This window comes from Parasteatoda tepidariorum, chromosome 3 (genome assembly GCF_982258835.1).
Source record: "Parasteatoda tepidariorum strain Cologne lab strain chromosome 3, Ptep-v5.0, whole genome shotgun sequence".
NCBI lineage: Eukaryota > Metazoa > Arthropoda > Arachnida > Araneae > Theridiidae > Parasteatoda > Parasteatoda tepidariorum.
Window position 1 is genome coordinate 93,153,719 of NC_141757.1, and position 24,939 is coordinate 93,178,657.

General features: G+C 28.9%; 1 protein-coding gene across 8 annotated transcripts in view; it reads left to right on the plus strand.

The window, feature by feature from the left end:
* The window catches only part of LOC107444455 (uncharacterized), a 219,828-nt gene that overhangs the window by 109,804 nt on the left and 85,085 nt on the right, over nt 1-24,939 (plus strand). For 4 of the 8 annotated variants that reach the window (XM_087159802.1, XM_043039086.3, XM_043039087.3 and 1 more), the window contains exon 2: nt 8,319-8,395. The exons of the other annotated variants lie outside the window; for them this stretch is intronic. The gene's annotated coding sequence lies outside the window, so the exon portion shown is untranslated. The remainder of the gene's footprint in view (nt 1-8,318; nt 8,396-24,939) is intronic. 8 annotated transcript variants of the gene reach the window in all.

Below are 24,939 nucleotides of genomic sequence, written 5' to 3' on the forward strand. Positions count from 1 at the left end.
AACTTTGCACCTTATTAAGGTTGTAGCAAATTTGAACAATATTGTTCAACTTGAACTAAAATTTCTAACAGTATGGCAATAGAACGTATTATAAATTTGAATTATCTTAATTTATGTATTCAATTTTCTAGATCGGAAATTTTTATTACATTATATATATATATATATATTAGTAGTTAATTTAAGATAGTGTTGACATCTCACAAATTTGCTGGAACTTTACAGGGGTCTTGCCAGACATTTTGTGAAAGCTCCGTTTTTCGTGAAATTGTGAAAAAATTACTCACATTCTTTCAACCAGGGTCCGCTTTTATGAATTTGTGCAAATAGGGTCCGTTATTGCAGAAAAAAACTTTTTCAAGGAGTTTTTAAATTGTAAAGACATACAAGATTATGCTCAACACTGTAAAATTATAATTAAAAAAATTAAATTTTGAAAAATAAGCAACAATTGCTGCTTCTAAATTAGAGATGCAACATACAAATATTTGGTATTTAGCCTATGCTGCTGAACGCAGAATATTAATTTCGCACGAATAATGGAAGAATCGTCTGCCGAAGACAAAACTTAATTCGTTTACATCCATCTTTCTTGTTTTCTGCCCTGGAAAGGGTTTATTCGATTAATAAAATAATACTGAAGATAAACAAATTTGTGAAGGGTCCGATTAAAAGAAAAATCATTTTGTGAAGGGTCCGTTTTTAAGTTAAAATATTTTGTGAAGGGTCCGTTTTTATGAAAATATATTTTGTGAAGGGTCCGTTAACGGACCCAAATTTCTTCTAAACAGACCCCTGCTTTAATACTGTTCTTAGTTTAACCATATCATCCTGCAAATTAGTCCTCCTTAAACTTGATTACTCAGTTGCATGACTCAACTTTATATCGACTTCAGTTTGCAACTAACTCGCAAGGTCTTATAGTTTAAATAGTATTGAAATGATTCGATGGTTTATTGCTTCATGTTGATCCAATTTTCATGTCTAAGAACACTTATTATGATTTAGGGTTCTTTGATCGTGGTAACAAATGTAGAAAGTACTTGCAAATTATAAGTTAAGTTATTCTGCTTATTTTGTCCACCTTTTGTACAAATTTCCACTTTACTGAGAATGTAGACAGTTCAAAACACACCTGTAGAAGTATCTTCTAGTATAAATTGAAAGCTGATAATATACTACTTAAAAAGAGTCAGTCCCGCCTTAATTGTGCCACTAAATAACCGTAGTTTTCCTTACTTTTTATCTCCCCTTCCCATCTCTCTGAAAAACGAAAACTTACCTTCAGGATGTTTACGTAGCACCGTTTGCCATTTTTTCCCCTACTTATTTATTTTTCCTGTCTCCTACATTTTACCTCTGGAATTGACGATTCAACCTAACACTCTTTAAAGAATGTTACTTGTGAGCGAAGGAAAACGTTATTTGAAAAATGTTAAAATTGACGTTCAAATTTTACTTAGCTTGTAAAATATTGGTGTTAAAGAATTCCTAGCCCGAAAAGTTCTCTAGGGCATCCATCCTATTTTATTTGGTGAAGGAAAAGTTATATATTATGAATTAGAAAACGATTCAGAAATTTTTTTTATTTTTTATAATCGTTTGCTTAATAAAATTGCTTATTTCGAACTATATTTTAATAAAGTAAATCGTCTTTTGTGCAGCAAAGTATTTAAGAACAAGTTTGGAAGTTATAAAATATATGAAAATTAATATTAACACTTTAGTTTCTTGAAAGCTATACAGGAAAAAGGCAACGATTTTCTTCAAACTCATACTTAGTCTTCTAACTTGGTCAGCTGAACTATTCCTTGGATGATGAATTTATCGTTTTCATTCATTACTTTCATTTGAAGTAATGTAATTGGGTATACTATAGCCTACGTCACAGGTTGTGTTATTCCTACTAAATTTAACCCATGAACGGCATTTTCTGCGAGCCTAACCTCAAGCCACAAATAAACAAACGAAGTGTTTGATCGTTTAAATAGCTGCTCGCCAGATTTTATTGCATTATAAAGAAAAGTAATTGATATTCGATTTTTGATTAATAATTGATTTATGTGGATAGTGGCATTTATGTGGATAGTGGCATAGAATTTAGCATTGCGTCATGGTAAATGTTATTCCTACTAAGTGGAAGTAGTTGTGTTTTTTTTATATTATACCCAATTGGCAGTAGTTATTTAGTGTTTAATTTGTTTTAGTTCTATAAAATGTTGCAATGCTTTTTTTAATTGATATCCAGCATTGAAGAAGAAGGGCAAATTTTTTTCTCTGTACTTGAAGTAAATTGTGATTTGATTTAAATATTTTAACATCTTTCTATTTTTCTTGTTCTTAAATTTATTGTAACTTTAAATATAATGCTTATTTGCATATTTTTGGAAATTTCGGACCGTATTGAATCATAATATCGTCCATCAAAATTACTGCTACCTTAATAGGACGCTATATCGCGGGAGAAAGGCTTCATTGCAAATTATATTTTACCGATATTAGTAATTTAAAGTTTATAAAATGGTGATTTTATCTATATATAATATAAACTGTAAAATAAATATGAACTGTAAGTAATAAATATATAACTGTGAGTTATAACTGTAAAATAAATATTTTTGCAAAAACTTCTTTTTTTGGAATTACGCATCATGTGAACTTAAGATTCTTTTTCTTCGTTCTAAAATTGGTCGTTTGCAATATATATTATTCTAAGCACACCATCCAGTACATTCTTTTAATTGCATAATACCCGTTTCCGTTCTCCGAAAACCTATTGCATAATAAAATAAAAAAATGACTTGTTTTAGAAAGATTTTACTTTCAATTCAACCGTGCCTTTCGCTATCAGGTTCTGAAGAACTTGAATGCCAGATCGTGCTTTGCGTTGAGATTCTTTTCCCCCATGTTATAAGGTCTAACAGTTTTCTACTTTTTTGTAAAGTTTAAAAAAGTTGCTTTTCAAGGTCTCTGGTAAAGCCATTTATCTATTTATGAACTCAATACGACATTGTGCGTTTTGAATGAGATAATATCTCAAGAATTAAAATTTGTTATTTTAATTAGTTATGGCGATATAAGTATTGAATAAAATATGAATCTTAAAGATTAGTATTTAATTAGGATTTTATGTCCACTAAAGTTTCCGCAATATGGTTTTCAATAAGCATTCATTTAAATTTTTTTTGTTTTTTATTGTCAATTTTTAATGCTCAAAATAGTATTAAATAGAAAAATGGTATGGAAAATAGAATAAATATCAAAATGAATTAATTCGATGTAAAGGATTATCTTCGTAAAAATCAAGGTTTCATTTGCATATATGAAAACATAATTGGAATTATATTTAAGAATTATTTTAATAAAATGCAGGCATTTAAGAAAATAAATTTTAAACTTGAATGCATAATATAATATATAGTTATTTTTCAGTTATTAATTAATAAGAAAAGACAAAAATTACGCTAATGAGGGAAAGAAATTTTAGTTTTTTTCTTCTTAATATTTTTTCCCCTTAATATTTTTTTCTCTTCTTAATATATTTTTTTCCTTCGTTATGTATTTTTTTTCTTAATATATTCGCCTTTATGTGAAAAATGTATTTTTATCCGTTTTTTTTTATCTCACAGTAATTGAGAAAGCAATTTTTCAGGAATTAATTTTTTTAATTAATAAATTTTTCTTTAATTAGTTAACACCGATATGTCTTTTTTAAATGCAAAATAAACAACATATATTTAGATTCAATCAAATTCTTTTTATTAACGCACCATCGTAATAAATAACGTTTTTTCTGTCCATTCTTTTTCCTTATATACATATATATTTTATATATAACACTCCATGTATGAGTGTTTCTTTTTCCTCGTATGGTATGGTGTTGTGTTAGTGTTACTCGTATCGTATTTCCCGTTTCATTCACTTTCTTGCAATTAAAAAATAAATAAATAAATAAAAATTAAGCTCAATTATTCTAAACAGAAATAAAATAGTCATAACTCTGGCCAGGTTGTAAATTTATCGATCCTTATTTTCGATTGTACACTTGCACATGCTTTTCTATGATATTGATGGCTCTTAAAATTATTACTATTATGTTTTATTAAATTTTTGAAATGAAAATTAAAAATTTAATGGCCAAAAACCAGAATTGTAAAAAGGTATAAAGAATGACTTTTAAAGTCAAATAGATCTTAAAACTGATTAAGGAACTGGTTGTTCTGCAATGCTTTATCTTGAGATTATTTGTCTTGTAGATATAAGATAAGTTGTAGCAGAGCAGTCAAATTCAAAGATATTGCCACAAAGCAGAGAAACAAGTTAAAGGGTTAAAGGTTAGCGAATCTATATTATTAAACATAGTTTCAACATGCAAGCTGGTCTGTATCTGTTGTTGAAATTGGACTCATTATTTTGGATGATACTAATATTTATGTGTCTTCTAAAATAGATTTTTTATGTTTCTATTTTCATCCATGACATGAAAAGTTCCCATTCATTACCAGTTTTCACGAAGGTAAGGGGTAATTTTTTTAAATGCAAGCTATTAGTGTTATCTTCTTTGTAACTAACCCCTTTCTTTCGCTCTGTGATCCCCTGTTCTTTTTTTTTACTTTAATTGATTCATCGCGTCTGCTATCAACCCTGAATCATTTTTTTCACCCTACTAACCTTTGACCCAGCATTGGCGGGAAAAGTGGGAACCAGGTTGCAGCTTCCTGTTTCGTGCATGTATATTTAATCCTTTTCGCCGCTAACCTTATGCTTCGGTATTGTGATGGAATATTCTCATATTCCAGGTGTTTTTTAGCAAGAAATTCCAATATCTTCGTTTTTAAATTAATAATAAAAAACAAACACATAATTAAAATTCTGGACATGTATTTTCATATCAGTGAAAATAGTAGCATTGATATTTTCTATTAACTTCTACACGGTCATTAATTTTTACATCTTTTATTTGGGAAAAAGTTTTTAATATGGGTTATGATATTATGAAAATTTGGATAGTACCTTGGTAAGACATGTACCAAAATTTTTATTAGATAAAAAATAAATATAAAATTCTGGATTTAAACTCTTCATAAAATTAAAAATCCATAGCTTACGAAAAAAGTACATATTAACGTTTTTGTTGCTAATAAAAATTAGCGCATGATGCACGAAATAATACCAAAACAAATTTACCTTCTAAGTTAATCTCTAAGTAAAGTCAACTTACTCTGGTCTGTGTGTATTATGTCATAAATTTATATGATTAATTTATATTGTAACCTTCTTATATTTTGCCTTATTATACCTCTTATAATTTAATTTATATTGTACCTTCTTATTGTACCTAATCATATTGTAAAATTTGTTTCGTTAAACGAATAATTTGATAAATGTATGTTTATTTAAGCATTTTTAAAGTTTTGCATTTGAACGCTATTACATCATGTGATAAATTTATTCATTTTAACTGTGCTTCGAAACGCTCCTGCATTATTTCTTAATTGTACACAAATTTTAGTGGCTTTATAATTTTTCTTCTAAACACTCCTGCATTGTTTTATAAAATTGCGCTTATTTAAGAAGTTAAATAATTTTGTTGCCAGGGGTCTTTTTAGAAGAAATTTGGGTCCGTTAACGGACCCTTCACAAAATATCTTTTCATAAAATCGGACCCTTCACAAAATAATTTATCTTTTAATCGGCCCCTTTACAAATTTGTTTATCTTCATTATTGTTCAATCGAATAAACCCTCAATCGAACGGGAAAAAAAAAACAAATGTTACAGCAATTGCTGTTTATTTTTTAAAATTATAATTTTACAGTGTTGAGCATAATCTTGTATCTCTTTACAAGTTAAAATTTCCTTGAAAAAGTTTTTTGCAATAACTGGACCCTATTTGCACAAATTCACAAAAGCAGGACCCTGGTTGAAAGAGTTGTGACTCAACCTTTATTTTATATTCACAAATTACGAGTAATTTTTTCACAATTTTACAAAAACGGACCTTTCACAAAATGTCTGGACAGACCCCTGGTTACTAAACATTACTGCTTTTCTTTTTAAATAAAGTTGCCCCTAAATGCTGTTGCATTTTTTAAAAAAATTACCTTACACTTATTTGTTATGTTTTTCTGAATGCTTCGGCATTCGATAAATTAACACTCACTTATATATTTTTTTCTAAACGCGTGCATTATTTCATAAATTTATTTCCTTTAATGTTGCTTAATAATTTTACTTAAAAAAGCGAACTTGTATCTTTTTACGGCTGGTGCTTATAAAATCTGGAATCGGGTCAACAGAAGGCAATGAATAACTAGTTAAAGAATATTGTCACGTTTGTAAACAGCTTAGTATTATCGTCAGCGAACAAATTTTAAGTTGTCTAACCCTTTTTATTTTTATTTTTCTTCTGTTTGCATGAATGCTGTAAAGAAAGAAAAGTAGGAAACGATGTTAGAGATAAGATTGAAATGATTAACCTTTTGGTGATTTTGAAGATAAATTATTTTGTGAATGGGTTAGATAAAAACATAGTTCGATTCAATTTTTTCCCATTTGTTATCTTTGTTATAAACGACATTTTGCTTACTATTTTAATGAGAAGAATTTTCTTTAATGGAGACCAATTTTAAATAAATCTGTTGAAAAAAATAAGCTTCTAAAATTAATTTTGATTTAAATTTGGTACAGTTAACATCCATACATTTTGCTTTTAATTAATAATTATTTTCTTCATTCGACTTCAGAATTCACTCGTTTTCGCATAGATTCTTCATAATACAAATGAGACTAATTTTTTGGTTCTGTTATTTATTATTATTTTGTTTTTTTGAAAGTCTTTACTTGCAGTTTGCCCATAGATTGACTGTTGAATTAAGATCCGGAGAGTTTCCTGGTCTCTCTGAAACAGCCATTTTGTTATTTGGCCAATCATTCCTTCAATTTTTGCTATTGTGGCAAGGAGCCAAATCTTGTTGAAAAATTCCATCTTTGGATGACTCTAGCCGCAATCTTTCGGTTTTATTTTCTTGTGAAATTCATCATTATTTCTGTAAGAATGAATAATAATCGTATAAAACACCCTGAAAAATTTTATTTTCTTCAGAAACCCGGAGCCGAAAAGCTGCTTTGACTCCAGCTCCGTTAAGACACTGGCTCCGGCAATTTTAATAATTAATTTTATGCGCGCTTTTAAGTTTCAGATTTTAATTTTAAATTTTTATTACAAAAAGAAACAAAAATCACATAATCATCAGTTAAGGCAGAAAATATAAATTTACTTTACTTTAGAGTTGAGTTACTTATTCATTCTTAAGAAAATAATTGAATCTAATAAATCCTCCTTCATATTTGCTCTTAAATCATTATAAATTTATATTAATGCCGAGAACAGTTTTCTTTTTCTTTTAAACGCAATTAACGGGCAAGGTCTTTACAATGCAGTAATCCTCTTGAATATCTTCAAGATTAAATTGCTGGAGCCCTCTGGAGCATTGTAAAATTTCGAACGCAAGCTTCAGTTAAAACACAGCTCCGGGCTCCAGCTCCGGATTCCTGCTCTTCCTTAAGTTGAAAAATTGATACATTTAATCTTGATTCAATTAATATGCATGCTGTTATAAATCTGAAATTGTAACGAACATAAATTTATGGTTTGGTATAAAGGACGTGCGTTTTTTTAAAATTTTTTACAATACCGGAATTTTAATTATCTTCTACTCTTAGCTTAGTTTAACATTACTAATCTCATGACAGCAATATATTTGTCTTAACTTCTTGCAAATTTGAGAATTTTAAACTACTGATTAAATGTATCAATTTTTCAACTTTCCTAAAAATTAAATAAATTAAATTATAACCTAAAAATTAAATTAAATAAAAAAAACGAATAAATAGAATTAAAAAAAATTGCCATTATATTAATATCAACCTTTTAACATTTTTATTTTAATGTAAGACTAACTCATTTTCTGCTTTTTACAATCGTTGATAATTTATTTAAGTTCATTTTCCAGAATAATTTCAACAAATTTAAATTCGATTAAGAAAGTTGAAAATTTATAAATCAAATTTATAATTATATATACAACAAAACTAAGTTGGTTGATTCATTTAAAATAATTTTGTATTTAATGTAGCGTTTATTCCGTTGATTGTTTTATATATTTATTTTGTTTATTTATCATTTGTTTTCTAATGTAATCCTAAATATTTTTACTTTCAACCGTAATTTTGTTTATTACTACTTAACGTATTTTTTTCTATGTATTATTATGTAATTATTTACCTGTAGCTTTATCTGTATATTTTTCTTTTTAGGTAAGTTCCATTTGATAACTTTAAAAGACTGAATGAACTTGCAGTGAATGATATAATATTTTTTTTTTATACAAACAGTGAGTATGTTTTAAGTTTCATTCTTTCATTTTTTTAATATTTATTTTCAACCTTGCTTTTATTCTTTGAGTGTGAGGTAATATTCCAGTTTTAAGAAAGCGCTACGTTATTGTTATCATTCGTAAATGTAAGGTATCGGTAATTTTTTCATTGAAGAATATTTTATTAATTATTTACATTTTTATCACTGCCCATATGAATTCTATAAAAACTGTTATCAAATAAATCCTTAGCTGCCAACTTGTACTCCGTTAGGCAAGATTTTACCATGTGGTAGTAAAAATTGTTTAAAAATTAATTTATGACGCTAACGTTTTAAAACTGCCTCACAAATAGATCTTATAAACATGTACTTATAAACATATCTCATAAACATATCTTATACATAACTAATAAACATACTAACTTCGACTGTTGTCATGGTATGTAATTTTTTTTTTCAATTTTAAAAATCGAAATTTATCCAATAATTAAAACATATTTGTTGCTATCAATAAGAAAAATTTCCTCTTACATTTTATGTACAAGTTGGCAGCAATGTAAGTTCAGCAATTCAAATTCGCTTTTGATCCCCCCCCCCATCTTTTTTTTAAAATTATTAAATAACTACATAAGCAATGATTCCGCTAAGGTTTGAGAACTAAAGGTTTTTAATTCATCATAAAATATAAATGTAAAAAAATTTTTTTACGAACTACTTTTTGTGGATTTTATATTTTTTTACAAATATAATTCCGATTATCTAACAGATTCTTTTTCTTTTTTAGTTACATAACTATTAAACTGTTTTTTTATAATTGTATGCATATATATACATTGAAATTTCCGTGTCCTTTTTTACTAAAAGCCTATTTAAAATAATATAAATCTGCTTTTTATATTTTTCGGTGACTTATTAAACTTCTTTGTTTTAATATTTATTCTTCAGTGAAAACAGAATCCTCATATGTTCTCTCTCTTGTGTTCATCATTTTTGTTTATTATTTTTTTTTAGTAGCAGAAATTGTATTTTACTTTTTAAAGTTTGGTTTAGTTTTTTCTATTTAAATCCGCTGGCTATCTAATTTTTTTTATTATTTTTCTTTATTTTTTATCTTTAAGCGAATTGTTGAATTATTTGACATGCTAGCAGGGAAGCTGAATCGCAAGTAAAGCCATGCTGCATAATAACTACTAAGCGACAGATAAATTATCTATGGATGATTGATTTGTTTTCGTCCTATTCCTCTTAAAAGCTTCTAATCAATGTTTTTATGTTAATTTGTTACACATTTAAAAAAAAAAATGCAGGTACAATTTTACAAATAGAAGAAATATTACGCAATATGTTTCATACGTCAATTTAAAAAAAAAATAAAAAAAAAAAAAAAATTTTCAAGAATGAATAAATAAATAAATGAAAACCAACTTAAACTGGTTGATTTAGCCTGTTTAAAAAGCCGATTTAAGCAATTTTTAACCGTTAATAGAATCAAAAAGACATTTGTAAAAAATAGAATTTTTTTTTATTAGAAAAAAGAAAAACTATCATATTTTGTTGTGTTGTTTTTGCTATGTGCAATTGATAAAGCTGAAATCTCGTTGCAATTTCATGATTAAAATTTGTACTTTTTAAGTAACATCTTTCTGTTAATTAAGATTCTAAATTGTATCCTTAGAAATACTATATTCATATATTGTTCGTATTTAATTTCCCTTATTTAGTGTCCTTTATGATTGTGTTGTCAATAATAAGCAATAATTAAACTATAATTTTTAGTTCCTTCAATACGTATATGTGATGATTCATTCAATATTCTCATTTTTCGTTAATGAAATAACGGTTTCGTAAATGATTTAATTAAATTTTAGTTACCAGTTGGCATCGAATCATGAAATTTCTTTAAATTCATTTTGTTTTTTCTTAGTTCGAAACACATTCGCCTAAGTATCTGAGAAAGAACTTGAAGGAAAACTCGTTTGACAAGATTTTGAGACTAGCGACTTCTTATAAGTTTCTTTACTTCTTTTTTTTCTTCTTTTTCTTCCACTGCATTTGAAACTTTCCCTTGTTTCTTCCTTCTATTCTCATGGTGTTCGATCTCTCTAAGTTCTCCCTTCTCTAGTTTACTCTTTTTTTTTTCTTCTTCTTTTCGAAATTAGACTGTTAGTCTGGGGATCATTCACAAATATACAAAAATAATGGAGATGAATTTCGGTGTCATCGAGTTGATTTAATTTTTTTTTGTTATTACATTTATATTTATTTATTTTTCTTCTGAGATTTAGTTATTTATTTTTGTGGCAAATATCTGTGACTAGATGTAAGATCCAATGTTAACTATTTTAATTATATTTTTTAAAAAATTTCGAAAATAAATTGTTGTGATTCTGATTACCTAGCATTGAGATCCCATGAAAGCAAATTTCTGTACCAATTCCTTATCAAACTGCTGTGATACAATATTTACTATATTGCTTTAATTTATTATGTTCTATAAATTAAATAGTGTTGAATTTAAAACGAAACTGTATCTTGAATTAATTCAATAACTAATTGACTTAATTAGAAAAATCATTTATATTAATTATTTCAAAATAAACTAAATAAAATGGAAATAGGTGAAAAATTACAGCTATGAAAACTTTACCCTCCAAAGTTAAGTGCTGATTTTAAGAACTGGTTTGCGTGGTCCTGTATAAAAAGGATAATGGATTTTTCTCCCCTTATGAACGTTATATTTTTCAAGATATTTGGTCATGAAATTCATGGGAAGAAAAGGTAATAAGTCTTATCTTGCATTCGATGTTGATTTCATTATGTTGTTATTCTTTAAAGGTTTCTTAAGTTAAAAGATTCGATTGCCGCAACAGATATCAGACCACGGGATCTTCATTAAATTTAAAATTGATACATCTATTGACTGAGAAAAATATCAAAACGTTTGTTGTGACAAAACTTCTGATATTAATTTAATTGGAACAGCCTATTCAGGTCTGATTTCCACCTATCAATGTTCTACTGGTTGTCTTTTAATTTTCAACCCAGCTCAAAATTCAGTTCCTGGATTCAGCATTGGGACAAATTTGCTTTCGTGGAGGACTGTATGGTGGAACTAACAGTAATTGCGCTTAACGCAGGGAAAATCATTAAAACCTCACTCGATTAGTCGGATGACAAAAGAATTCTAACTTATTCGTCTGCCACTGAGGATATTTTACATCAGCACTTAGCTTTATGTTAGTTAGGAGCAATATATTAATTGGTCAGATGTACACCGAAGAGCCATTACATTATGACCACCCTGCTAATAACATGTAACCACCTTTAGCCCTCAAAACTGCTAGCACCCGCCTTGGCATTGATTCCACAAGGTGCTGATAGGTAGTCTGAGGTTTCTGATACCAAGCGCTCACCAACTGGTCCTGCAATTCCCTCACATTGCGAGGGGGTAGCGTGGCAACACGAATTTGGTTTTCCAAGTAGGACCGCAAATGCTCTATTGGATTAAGGTCAGGTGAATTTGGGGGCCAAGACATAACTTGAAAGTCACTGGAATGTTCCTCGAACCAATCCATGACGATTCGACCCTTATGACATGGTGCATTATCCTGTTACTAAACACCATCCCCCGCATGAAAAACTGTTGACATGAATAGGTGAACGTGGTCTGCAACTATTTTCAAGTAGTTTACAGACGTCAGGGATTTGTTCTATGAGGATTATGGGTCCTTATGTGCCCCATGAAAACATTGTTCCTGGGCGAGAAACCATGAAAACCTGGGCGAGCCCATTGTTATAGATGGAGGGTGGTCATAATGTAATGGCTTTTCGGTGTATCAATCAATTATTTCTAAGCACTTAGCCCCGCATTTCAGAACTTCATCTTTTAGCAACAATGGCGTAAATGCTAACATAATTTTAATCCCAATCAGATGACGTAGATTGTGTCTGAGCTGGCTCCCTTCTCTCGAGACTTCCTCACCTCAAATAACAAGAGAAATTGCAGCTTAACATTCACCTTAAATCGACTCGCCATAGTCAGGTTTGACTCTTTAAAACTGCCACTTCAAATAACTTCATAAGTGTAGCAATTACTGCTTCGAATTTTGCCAAAATAAAATAAAAATGGCTTCTAAATATTTGACATGTTCCTCGCATAATTTTGTTCTTCATTCATTTAATGATAATTGTTTTGTCCAATTCATGAGATAGTGTTAAAACTCCCTTGGCACGTCTCATTTCTTTCTCATAACTTTCCTCGTTCCAATTTTTTAATTTTTTTAAACAACCAGCTAAATCACGTGCTCTATTATTTCCTTCCTATTCTGAGAACTGACGTCACCCAACGCCTCATCGTCGCGTTTAAGTGATTTTACCTATCGTGACACAATTTGATTGCGTGTTACCTTTTTAAAATTCTCTTCTTTTGTGAACTGTGTGAGGAGCATATAAATTAGACATGTAAATTGTTAATCCTTACTGTGATGCTCTTTAAACACCTGGGTGCCTTCATTTTTATTGTGTAGGTAGAATGAAAATGTTCTATTCTTTTGCTCTGGGTTCTATTTCATAAATATTATGTAAGAACATTAAGTACCTCTTAATATTCTGGTATTACGAAACGAAATTTTAATGGAAAACTTCTCTCTGTTTAGCTTAAAGATGGAAATTTTTGTTTTAATTAGAATATATTAGTATGGAATTCATTTTATAAAAACCAGCATTAACTTCAGAAGATCTGTGTGATTGTCGAAAAATTAAATTTTATATGTGTATTAATCACGTATATTATCAGAAGTAAAACTAATTTTTGACAATTCAACAATAGTGAGTTTTAAATAATCTTAATTTTAATAAATTTTCATAATCACTTCGTCACGAAATCACTTGACGCTCTTTTTTTTACGTCTTTTTTTTTTGTATTATCTTTGATCGTAATGTATTCTAGAGGTTTTCCAAAATTTTTTGTTTGATGGTTAAAACCCTTTGATTTTGAGTACTCTTATACGGATTTGATTCCTAGTGATGATTGATTTAAAAAAAAAAAAACACATTCGGGGAAACTCCTTATTATTTTTTTACATTGTTTTTCCTAATGATGATTTTCGAGAGAAAAATATTAAGAACCTAACATAGTAGAAATGATCAAGGTTTCTCAAATAAGGTGGCTAGGGCATGTATTTCGATATAGCGATGAAAATCCTTTAAAAATAAACCCAACCTTTCCAACATCAGAGGGAAAAAGAAAAAGAGGAAGGCCTAGAACAAGATGGTTAGATATAGAAGTGGTTAAAGGACTTGGGAGGCCGCTAATCGACCAATAATAATTTAATAAAAAATGTTGTGAATTCCCCAAGAAGCAGTTTCGTTAAAAACGAATTTTCAGTGTTCCGTGTTTTCATCATAGAAAAAAAATGGGTGCGAATTTCTCACCCTTTCTCAAAAACAGGGTGAGATTTCAGAAAGTTAAGTGAGATTTCTAAAAACTGAAAAAATACAAATAGACTTGGAAAAAAAATTTCTTTCATTATAATACATTTTTAACGTCTTCTATTTTTTAAAGCATTGAATATTCTTGCTGCATCATCATAGAAGATTTTGCCTTTACTAGGTATTTGTCCATCTTACATTACATATTAATTACCTTTTTTAATGTATTTTTAACTAAGTAATGCTATTTTTATCTTTAATTGTTCGTCTGTTACGTTGAAAGAGACGAAAACTTGCACTTTTAAATTAATTAAATCAGCGAAAATAAATATAATTAAACACATTTATGCATTTATCACCTTTATGCTAAATCATTGCCTTGGACTACTGACCTGTTCGGGCAGAAATCTAGGCGTTAATGTATCGTGACTTAAAAATTAACATTTATTATTTATCCTAAGTTTGTTTCGTAAAAACGAGTGCCATAATATTGGCTTTCGTATACTGAATTCAGCCGATTCTTTATAGTGGTTAAAACTTTTGATTGATTGATCGGTTAATTTCTTTCAGCTCATTTTTTTTCTTCATATATGCTGATTGTGTTTTCTAGTTAAAATTGATTGATCAGAAATTTCTATCGATTGTTTGAACTTATGAAGGAAATGCTAGCTTTTAAATTGTATGGCACTTTGACCTTTATTTATATGCTTAATTGCAGTTAAATTGATTCACTGTTGAAGTAGTAATGTTGTTTTAGACACAATTGTGTAAATTTTTTGAAACAAAGTAATTCATGTTCATAGCGTTGACTTAAAACAGTGTTTCCCAAAGAGTGGTACGCGTACCTCCAGGGGTACGGGAACAGTTTAGCGGGGGTACGCCTTCTTATGCGAAATATCTTGCAACAAACGAAAATTTCAACAAAAAATAAAAAAAAAAAAAAAAATAAAAATTTAAAAACTAACCTAGCTATGAAAGTTTACGATTACGTATTTTTCTACTGGCTATTTTTTGCAGAGTTAACAGTTAATAATTAGTGATGTCAACAACCAGTTGTGATTTTTAACTTTTGTGCAATTTTTCTATAGTAAAAAATGCTTTCATTTTTTTATTAGTGGTACACAGCGTTACGAAAAATTTAGAAATGGTACACAAACGTCATAAGTTTGGGAAACACTGACTTAAAACAATGGCTTTTGTGCAATTACAATACAGAACGTTAGTTATGGGCAGGGACTAATATAGAGGTAGGGAATCTTCACCTTGTAAAGAAGTTGAATTTAACCTATTATGGTTTTCTCATAAGCTAAAATTTGAATGTTTAAATTTTTATAATGATTCGTGTATTTTATTCCAATAATAATGCGGACTATAACATCGTAATCCGTAGACGAATCGCCGGATGCGAATTAACATTTTTTTCGCGAGCATGGTTTCTCGTAACTCACCATTTTACGAAAAATTACATTATATTTGGTAAAGAATCATTTATTAAACGCCCACCTATAACACATATAAATCCCACATATAACGTATATATAGTTAAAACGAGCTCGTTTCGAATAAAATCCTATTTTATGATACAAGAATAAACAAATAGATGCTCTTATTCCATAATGACAAGTATATTTGCTTAATAAACCGCAAAATATCCGAACTTTAACATTTCTTTCAAAATGAGTGAGCGCTATTGGTATTTTGTTTTTCTCGTCTTCCTGTATCATTACTTTTAGTATGAAATTAACTCTAGCTTTTATTTTCAGTTGAAAATATCCAGCTGTTTCTTGTTAGATATCAATTGTTCCCGATGTCATTCATATTTTCAAAACGAGTTTTTAAACTTCCGTGTTTAGAATTGAAATTTTGCCAGGGGAAAAAATGGAACATCATGCGATACTAATTGAATTTCGGTGAAAATCTTTTAAGAAGTGAACATTTAACAGTTCCTAGAAACGCTTCGTAGTCTTCATTTCATGATGTATTACTACTTTGCGCTTCAAAGAGAAGAGGTAAATTATTGTTGCCATTAAAGTACTAAAATAGTCAAATTCCTAGACAATGCAATTTGACATTTAAGTTTAAATTTAAAAATTACTATAGATAAATTTGAGTTCGACTTCTTGTGTTCGTTACAAAAAAGTTTGACAATATTTTATTTCACTTGGAAACATTCTTATTGACTATAATCTTAAATATTTTAGATAAAAGTTTCCATATTGACTGTAATCCCTGTTGAAGATATATCATTTTAAAACTTTCTTATTGACGATTATTATCTTTCTTTATTATTTCTTTTCAAAGACGATAACCTCTATTTTTATTTCAGACATTTTTTACTGACGATATTTTATTTTAAGACTTTCTTATTGACGATAATCATTTAAATCCAAAACTTTCTATTTCATTTCAAAACTTAATCTTAATTTCATTTTATATATTTTTTATTTTAATTATCTATACTTTCCACTTAAAACATTTAGTTTATATAAGCGCATATAAGAATTTTTTTTTTAAAAGAAATATCTAACTCAAATCATACCATGATGAAGTTTGACTACGGAATGAGTTAAGACTTGTCCAAGAATAGATAATTTTTTAAAAGAAATAAACAAAATATGGTATGACTCTTTTAGAAAGCAAATTGATTACAAATTTATTTCCTACGTTAGGTTTTGTCGCTAAGCGCTGTTGAATTTAGAATATGAAGAAAATATGAAAAAAAAAGCACTTTATTCTAGTAAAAAGAGATTTCTTCAGTAATGGTCACTAATGATCAAAAATAAAACGGCAAAACCTATAACTCTGCAACCAGGGGTCTGTTTAGAAGAAATTTGGGTCCGTTAACGGACCCTTCACAGAATATCCTTTCATAAAAACGGACCCTTCACAAAATATTTTAACTTAAAAACGGACCCTTCACAAAATAATTTATCTTTTAATCGGACCCTTCACAAATTTGTTTATCTTAATTATTGTTTTGTTAATCGAATAAAACCTTTCCAGGAAGGGGGGGTGTTAATGCCAGTTATAAGCATAATCTTGTATCTATTTACAATTTAAAAACTCCTTGAAAACTGGACCCTATTTGCCCAAATTCATAAAAGCGGACCCTGGTTGAAAGAATGTGAGTAATTTTTTCACAATTTCACGAAAAACGGACCTTTCACAAAATGTCTGGACAGACCCCTGGTAACTATAACTGCGTTAGTACGATAAAAAATGTGGAGATGCAACAATCTGATTGTATCGTCTAAAATTACTGCATAGCAATTGTGGTGAGTGTCACCCTGTAATAGCATATTTTAACAAGTTTGTTCAACGCGAAGTAGCAATATGTTTCAAAAATATCCTCGATCTAGGGTACATTTTTGATGAAATAAATAAATGAGGTAGTGATTTAAAGGATACATTTTTTTATGAAGAGATAATAATGACTAATCTTAAATGACGTTATAAGTTCTTCAGTTTTTGAATTTGGTGACTCGACCTTTTCAAAAGTTATATTCTTTCGCTACCCTCACGTCTAACGTCGATAAATCATTATATACTTAGTTTTTAGCTTGTTACGTTGTACAAACGAACGTTGCATACTCGAAGAGTTTCTTTAGAGAGAAATTGGTCTCTCTTCTCACGCAAGCTGCCAATCAAAGCTGAGATAATCATCGAGATTCACTACGGGAATTGAATTGACTAGTCCTAAGAACTACTTCGAACTATCCATTTCAAAGACAATATTTGACATCACGATATCATCATGGTCTTTTAATTAAAATTGTCCTCCTATTTATACATAATTCGGAGATTGTTAAAAATGTAATTTTGTTTTTACGATAGTCTTTATTCCTGCACAAGTTTTATGGACGCGATTCCTGGATAATTGTACGACAAATCTTGGTCAATTAATGGACCTCTTAATTTTTTTTTCTTTTGCAATTTTATTTTATCGCAAAAAAGGGACTATTTAGAAAAAAATAGTTTTCCCTGAAAACAAATATATACTTCACAAAATATTTTATTTTAAAAACGATCCCTTGTTAATATTTTCCATTTTAAAAATAAATACATCACAAGAAAGACATTATTAAAAAAAAAATTTCTTTGAAAAAAAGACCTTATTTTTATGTAATTCCAAAAAACACAATCCTGATACATCCTCTCCAGGGGTCTGTCCAGACATTTTGTGAAAGGTCTGTTTTTCGTGAAATTGTGAAAAAACTATTCACATTCTTTCAATCAGGGTCCGCTTTTATGAATTTGTGCAAATACGGTCCGTTATTGCAAAAATAAAACTTTTTCAAGGAGTTTTTAAATTGTAAAGATATACAAGATTATGCTCAACACTGTAAAATTATAATTAAAAAAATTAAATTTTAAAAAATAAACAACAATTGCTGCTTCTAAATTAGAGATGTGACATACAAATATTTGGTATTTAGCCTATACTGCTGAACGCAGAATATTAATTTCGGACGAATATAGGAAGAATCGTCTGCCGAAAACAAAACTTAATTCGTTTACATCCATCTTTCTTCTTTTCTGCCCTGGAAAGGGTTTATTCGATTAACAAAATAATAATGAAGATAAACAAATTTGTGAAGGGTCCGATTAAAAGAAAAATCATTTTGTGAAGGGTCCGTTTTTAAGTTAAAATATTTTGTGAAGGGTCCGTTTTTATGAAAAGATATTTTGTGAAGGGTCCGTTAACGGACCCAAATGTCTTCTAAACAGACCTCTGCTCTCTATATTAACACTTTTTTTCACAAAATCCTCTAAGCTTGACTAATTTCACGAATGCACAAAAATATGAGTAGATTTTTCATAATTTCACAAAAACAGAACCTATTACAATAAGACGAATAATCCTTGTGATCCTATGCTACTAGGTAAATTATTATAATACGATATCTTTTTTCATTAATTTCGTAAATTTTTGTTAAATTAATGAAATATATTTAAAGAGTTCTTGTGCATGTTTTAAGAATTTAACTCTGTCATTTTATAACAAGATCATCTGTATATAGAAATGTAATAGAATTTTATAATTCCTACATACAATATGAAATTTAGTCAAAAGTTTTATTTGTGTCAGTTAAATTGATTTTACGCACGTAAGTTTTTAAGAACTTTTTCAGCTGTTGCACTCATGGATTTCTAAGTAATTTTTAAAATCCCTGTAATTTAATTTTAAAACTAAACTATAACGACTCGTAAATCTCAAATCGCGCATAAATGTAATTAAATTCCCTTTCGATTTTCGATCACGTTCGTTTAATTTTGCACCGATTTCATTGTAAATCAAAGATTTCCGTAGTTATTTCTATGAGTTTCTACAGGATTTTTTTTAAAAAAAATTCTTATGTTTTTTAACAGGATATTATAACATAACTTCAATTATAATTTTAAGGAATCCGTGATAATGCATAGGTAAAGAAAAATATAATTTTTATCTTATAATTTTCTGTAACTTAATAGGAAATAGTAAAATATGTTAGAAATATATTAACGTCAAAAGTTTTATTTCATTTGAATTTCACTGCGTAGAAACACACTAAATTGATTCACATTTATATATACTCAAACGTACTATATTAGCTCTATTCTTTCTGCACGTTTGGAAAGGACTTTTTTTATGTGTTTATTTTTGGATTTTTTTTTAATTCCTCCTTTTATTTTTGAGAGAAGAAATCTTCCAATATTAAGCGATAATCCTTGATAGCCCTCTAATTGTACAATTAATATGTCACAGTTCACAAATTAATAATCACGAAATCTTTACTGAGAAGACCTATTCATATTTATAAGAAAAAAACTTTTTCAAATTTTTAAAATGATAACGAGCCAAAGAAGGCAACCATCCCTGCAGTGTTTGCTGTAATTTGATGGTCAAGGTTATTTATATGTCAGCCGGTCGTTGCCAGGTTTCGTGTGACGTCAATTTTCTTAACGACGGCGGGTAACACAAATGCTATTTTGTATTAAAGTCAGTCACACCGCCTTTCTCTAAAAAGGAGATTGAACGTTGTGATCAAAGGGTTTACGTTTATTTTCTTTTTCATTGTAGTTTTATTTTAAATTTTTTTATTGAATACAAATTTGAGAATGAACGTGTTGCTATGGTTATTGATATTTTTTTTTCCCTTTTGTATTGAGGATGACGTTCACTTTGTTTACTCATTTTTGATTTAAAGCGGATTTAATTTGTTATGAAGTTTTGTTGCTTTTATTATAATTTTTTAATTACAATTTTATAATTTATAATTATAATTTTATAATAATAATTTATAATTATAATTTTACAATTATAATTTTGTAATTTATACTGTTATAATTATACTGATATAATTTTAACATTTATTAAATTTATATAAGCAACTATGAATTTAGTTGCTATTATATGAATTTCAAAAATATTTGTAATTAATTTGAATGGAGACCATAGCAACGTATTTTTACTAAGAATATCAAAACCCAAAATGTTGCTAATTTAGTTAGTCTTTGTGCAAAATATTTTGAAGTGTAAGTTACCTGTAATTTTTTTTATAGGTGACGCACTTTTTTTTCAACTTCATTTTTTAAAAGTAATTCTTATGTTAGTTCAGAATTTTAGTAATGTTATGAAAAAAATTTTAATAGTTCACGAAATTAAATTAATTAGTTAATTTTGATAATCCCGAAATTACTTTTGTTTTGATGTGAAATTTTTAATATAATTATGCGTAATAGTTTAAGGATAATTTTTTTTTATTGACGATTTTCATTTTAATAATTAGATGGCGCTATTTGTTTTCTGCAACAAAATAATGAATATAAAAGAGAAAAATACCGTGTATATTGTATTTTCAAAAATATAGATTGCTCTTTAAATTCTGTTTTTCATGTTCTCACGCTCGATAACTTCAATTTCTTTTATGTTTTCTTTAAAAAATGTATGTAGTGTAAGCTAGAGTGCCTGTATTGAAACTAGGCACTCTAGTGTAAGCTAAAAGACAATTTACTGTAAAGTAAAGGTTTAACAGAACCTATAAATAGATTAAAGAAAATCCTACGAGCAACTTTAAACTGTTTAAGTATTTCATGCTTACATGGGCTTTTTTTCTATATATTTTTTTATTAATTTTCTTAAAACAAATTAAAATGGACATTATAGCAAGTAATCAAACTCAAAAATGTCTACAGTTGCAATGCAGTTTTACTTGACTACAGTTTTTAAATTATGTGAAATTTTATGTCATGTGCAATAACACATGTGCCACTAGGACACGTGAATGCTTCGGTTCTCACGTGTCCTAAATAGGAGGGGGAAAATTATTCTTCTGCGAACTTCTCCTTACTTTTTATAATTCTTTTATATTTTTTTCTTCAAATTTTTGCAATTTAAGAAAGTCCGAACAGTCAGTATTTAACGCTTTTAAAAACGTGGCCATTCTTGCACATCATGCTATGTTCATTCGGTATTTTTAAAGGTTTTATTCTTACATGATTTAAAATCATACAAGATAGAACAAAGTAGAAAAGATCTTATCGCCTTTTCTATCAATTAATTGAAAGCTCTCTGTATTTTTTCATCCATCAACTAGTATAAATGTTTTAACAATAAAAAATTTAAATTTCAAATTTATTTTTACTTTTACTGAACTTAAATTCTTGTATTGTATTTTGGTTTTCTTTAAAATTCAGCATTAAAACTGGTTGGAAATAGTAATAATGGTTTTAGAAATAGTTTAGTTGTACATGATAAAACTATGTATCTAAAACATAAACTTCCTGTTACTGATCATTGTATTTTAATTAATAATTTAAATAATTGCATACTTATTATTGCATTTCATATTATGTAGTTATTCAAAGAGGACTTAATTATTTACCCTAAAAATGGCACATCAAGCCCTCAAAAAGTGTTATGTACCCGAATCGAATGCTCGCTGTAACGAAAGTCGCTGTAACGTAACGAAAATTATGACGTACAAGAATATTGTCTCCAGTTTGTTAGAGAAAATACCAATGTAATTGTTCACCATTGTGCTTTTATTCATATTTTTATAGCTAGTGTCGTTATATGCAATATTTAGAAAAACAAAAAATTTTCATATGAAAAGTTAATCTGAAGTTGTAAGTTCCTATTGCAATTTGCTTTTCCGTAAATTGATTAAAGTGTCTGATATGTGGGAATTTCTCTTACCCGAAATTGTTTTCAAAAATTCTAATTTTTCTTTCCTTTGTTTTACAAAGAAAAGGGTGAGGATGTTCAAGATTCTTTGCAAATTTTAGAATTAAAATTTTTTTTGGAAGGCATAAACTAAAGAGCAATGTTACTGCTCATCTATATGTTGTTTTAAATTTTTAAAGAAAAATTTGGTTTAAATCTAAATATTTGCCTCTTACTTTAATTCAGTTGAACTCCTTGTTTTTATGCACCTTTTGTAAAATATAGTGCTATTTATTTATTTAGTTATTTTTTGCTATGTTACTCTATTATCAAATTTTGCATCATTGGTAAAAAATAAAAAGTATTAAAAAAAAAAATCACTTAATAATTGAATGTATTTGGGACAAATATAATGATAACTCATAGTTTCTAATTGTCTAGCAGGGCGTTTTAAGAAGAATTTTTTTTTATTTTGCTGTTATTTTTGAAATTCGTCGAGTACCTATATGGAACTAACTAATAACTAAGGAACAGTTAATAAATGTGTCACTTATTGTAAAAAAACATGACATATCGCTATACTGCTCTTCAAGACTTATTCAATCAATTCCACCTTTCTCCGACACCCAGTTCAACCAACTTAAACTGCTCAAAATTAATGAATGCTTAATATCTCTGTGAACAAGTAAATCTATGTTTACCTATTCAAATGAGACATTAACATCCGTGCTGAGAATATACGTATGAGTTTCGTTTCAAGGATCATTTCATTCCAAAACCTTTACTGCACTCTCAAGTACACCACCCCCATATATTGCACACGATCCTATAGCGCGTTTCGAATTCAAACACTTCATTTTTTACGGCTACACGCACACGCCGACTATCACTTTTCAGACCACTGAACTACAAAAGCTGACGGTTTGGAAAGGATCTAAAAAAAAAATGGACCCCATGCTGTAGAGGGCATTTCCAAGGACATGCAAATTACGTACACGCCGACAGTGTTTTCTTCTCCCTTTTGATATTATCATGTTGTGCGTATTCTAATCCCACGAATAACGCTTATGGAAGACTTTCTAACGAGTCGATGCTTTCTTTAGTTATCTTGCCCATTTAATATTCTGAAAAGCGCATCAGCGATGCATGTATGAAAAACCATTAAAAGAAAATGATAAGTTTCACATTGAAAGCGAAAGTCGGTAATGTTTGACCACAACAAATGAGGTTCTTCAATGTTGTTTATGTGCTGGGCAAGAACCTTTTTAGATCGCACCTCTTTTTTTTCCTATTTTTTTTATTTTTTATTAATGTATTCTATTGCAGGAGTCATTTTAGTAGTTCGCAAGATTTTCTTATCGCTACCAGGGGTCTGTTTAGAAGAAATTTGGATCCGTTAACGGACCCTTTGCAAAATATTTTTTCATAAAAACGGTCCCTTCACAAAATATTATAACTTAAAAACGGACCCTTCACAAAATAATTTATCTTTTGATCGGACCCTTTACAAATTTGTTTATCATAATTATTGTTTTGTTAATCGAATAAACCCTCCCCAGGGGGGGGGGGTGACAGATGTTAACGAACTAAATTTTGTCTTCGGCAGACGCTTCTTCCTTTATTCGTCCGAAATGAATATTTTGCGTTCAGCAGTATAGGCTAAATACCAAATATTTATATGTTGCATCGCTAATTTAGTAGCTGCAATTCCTGTTTATTTTTTAAAATTTTATTTTTTTGTTTATAATTTTACAATGTTGAGCGTAATCTTGTATGTCGTTCAATTTAAAAACTCCTTGAAAAAGTTTTTTTTTTGCAGTAACGGACCCTATTTGCACAAATTCACCAAAGCCGGACCCTGGTTGAAAGAATGTGTGTTTATTTTATATTCACAAATTACGAGTAATTTTTTCACATTTTTACAAAAACGGACCTTTCACAAAATGTCTGGACAGACCCCTGGCTACTGTAAAAAATGGATACTTAAATATCACCTGGCTTTCTCCGTTTTTGACGAAACCGTTTCTCGGTACATGCTCCAAGAAATTTTTTTCATAGAAACGAATTAACCATCTTCACTTCTTCGAGGAAACGAATTGTTAAAAGAAAAACAACTTGTAGTGCCTAAGTATCTAATTTTTCTAATTATTCATTTTGTCGTGAGAACCATATTGGTGGATTAATGTTGCCCTAACAGCATAAAAAGGACGGATAGAGCAGAGAAATAAATTACACTCAATACCCGAAGCAGGATTCTATCCCGGGATCTTCCTGGCACGAGATCACATACACCACCCTATCTTTGACCAGCCAGTCAGTTTACTTCGTCACTTTATTTTCGATCTTTTAAGTCTTCATTCGAGGTTTGTCATTTAACTATCTCTGCACTGTGATGAGGTTTCGAGTTGAGAAAGCATTTTGGTCATATATTTGAGAGTTTGCTTTTCGTCACAGATCACGCGATTTATTGACGAAATGATTCACAAAATTGACGAAATATAGGTCTAAGATTGCTTAATTGTTAAAATTGGGAGTTTTATTTATGTTAAACAGTCCCTCACAAAATAGTTCATTATCGTTAAAACGAACCCTTCACAAAATATTTTATCGTATAAAACGGATCCTTTACAAAACTTTTTCTTCCTTTAAAAAGTCGAGTCATTGACGAGTTCGTAGTTGTCCCGATTTTCCTGATAAAACTTACTTTGTCCTTATTTGTCCTGGTTTTTAACTTATTGTCCTGATATTTGTGAGTGTTTAGAATATCCTAGTTTCTAAGATTACAAATGCAGATTTATAAATAATTTATTTGAAGAATCGAAAGAATTGGAATTTTAATCCAACATCTTTTTATTTTAATTAATAATTTTGCAAAATTCAATACTTTCAACTTAAGGACCGTCTACTCATTGTCATTATATACATAGTTCAGGCATATAGCCCTTACCCACAGGATTTATTGTTTCAACCTTAGTCATTCATTG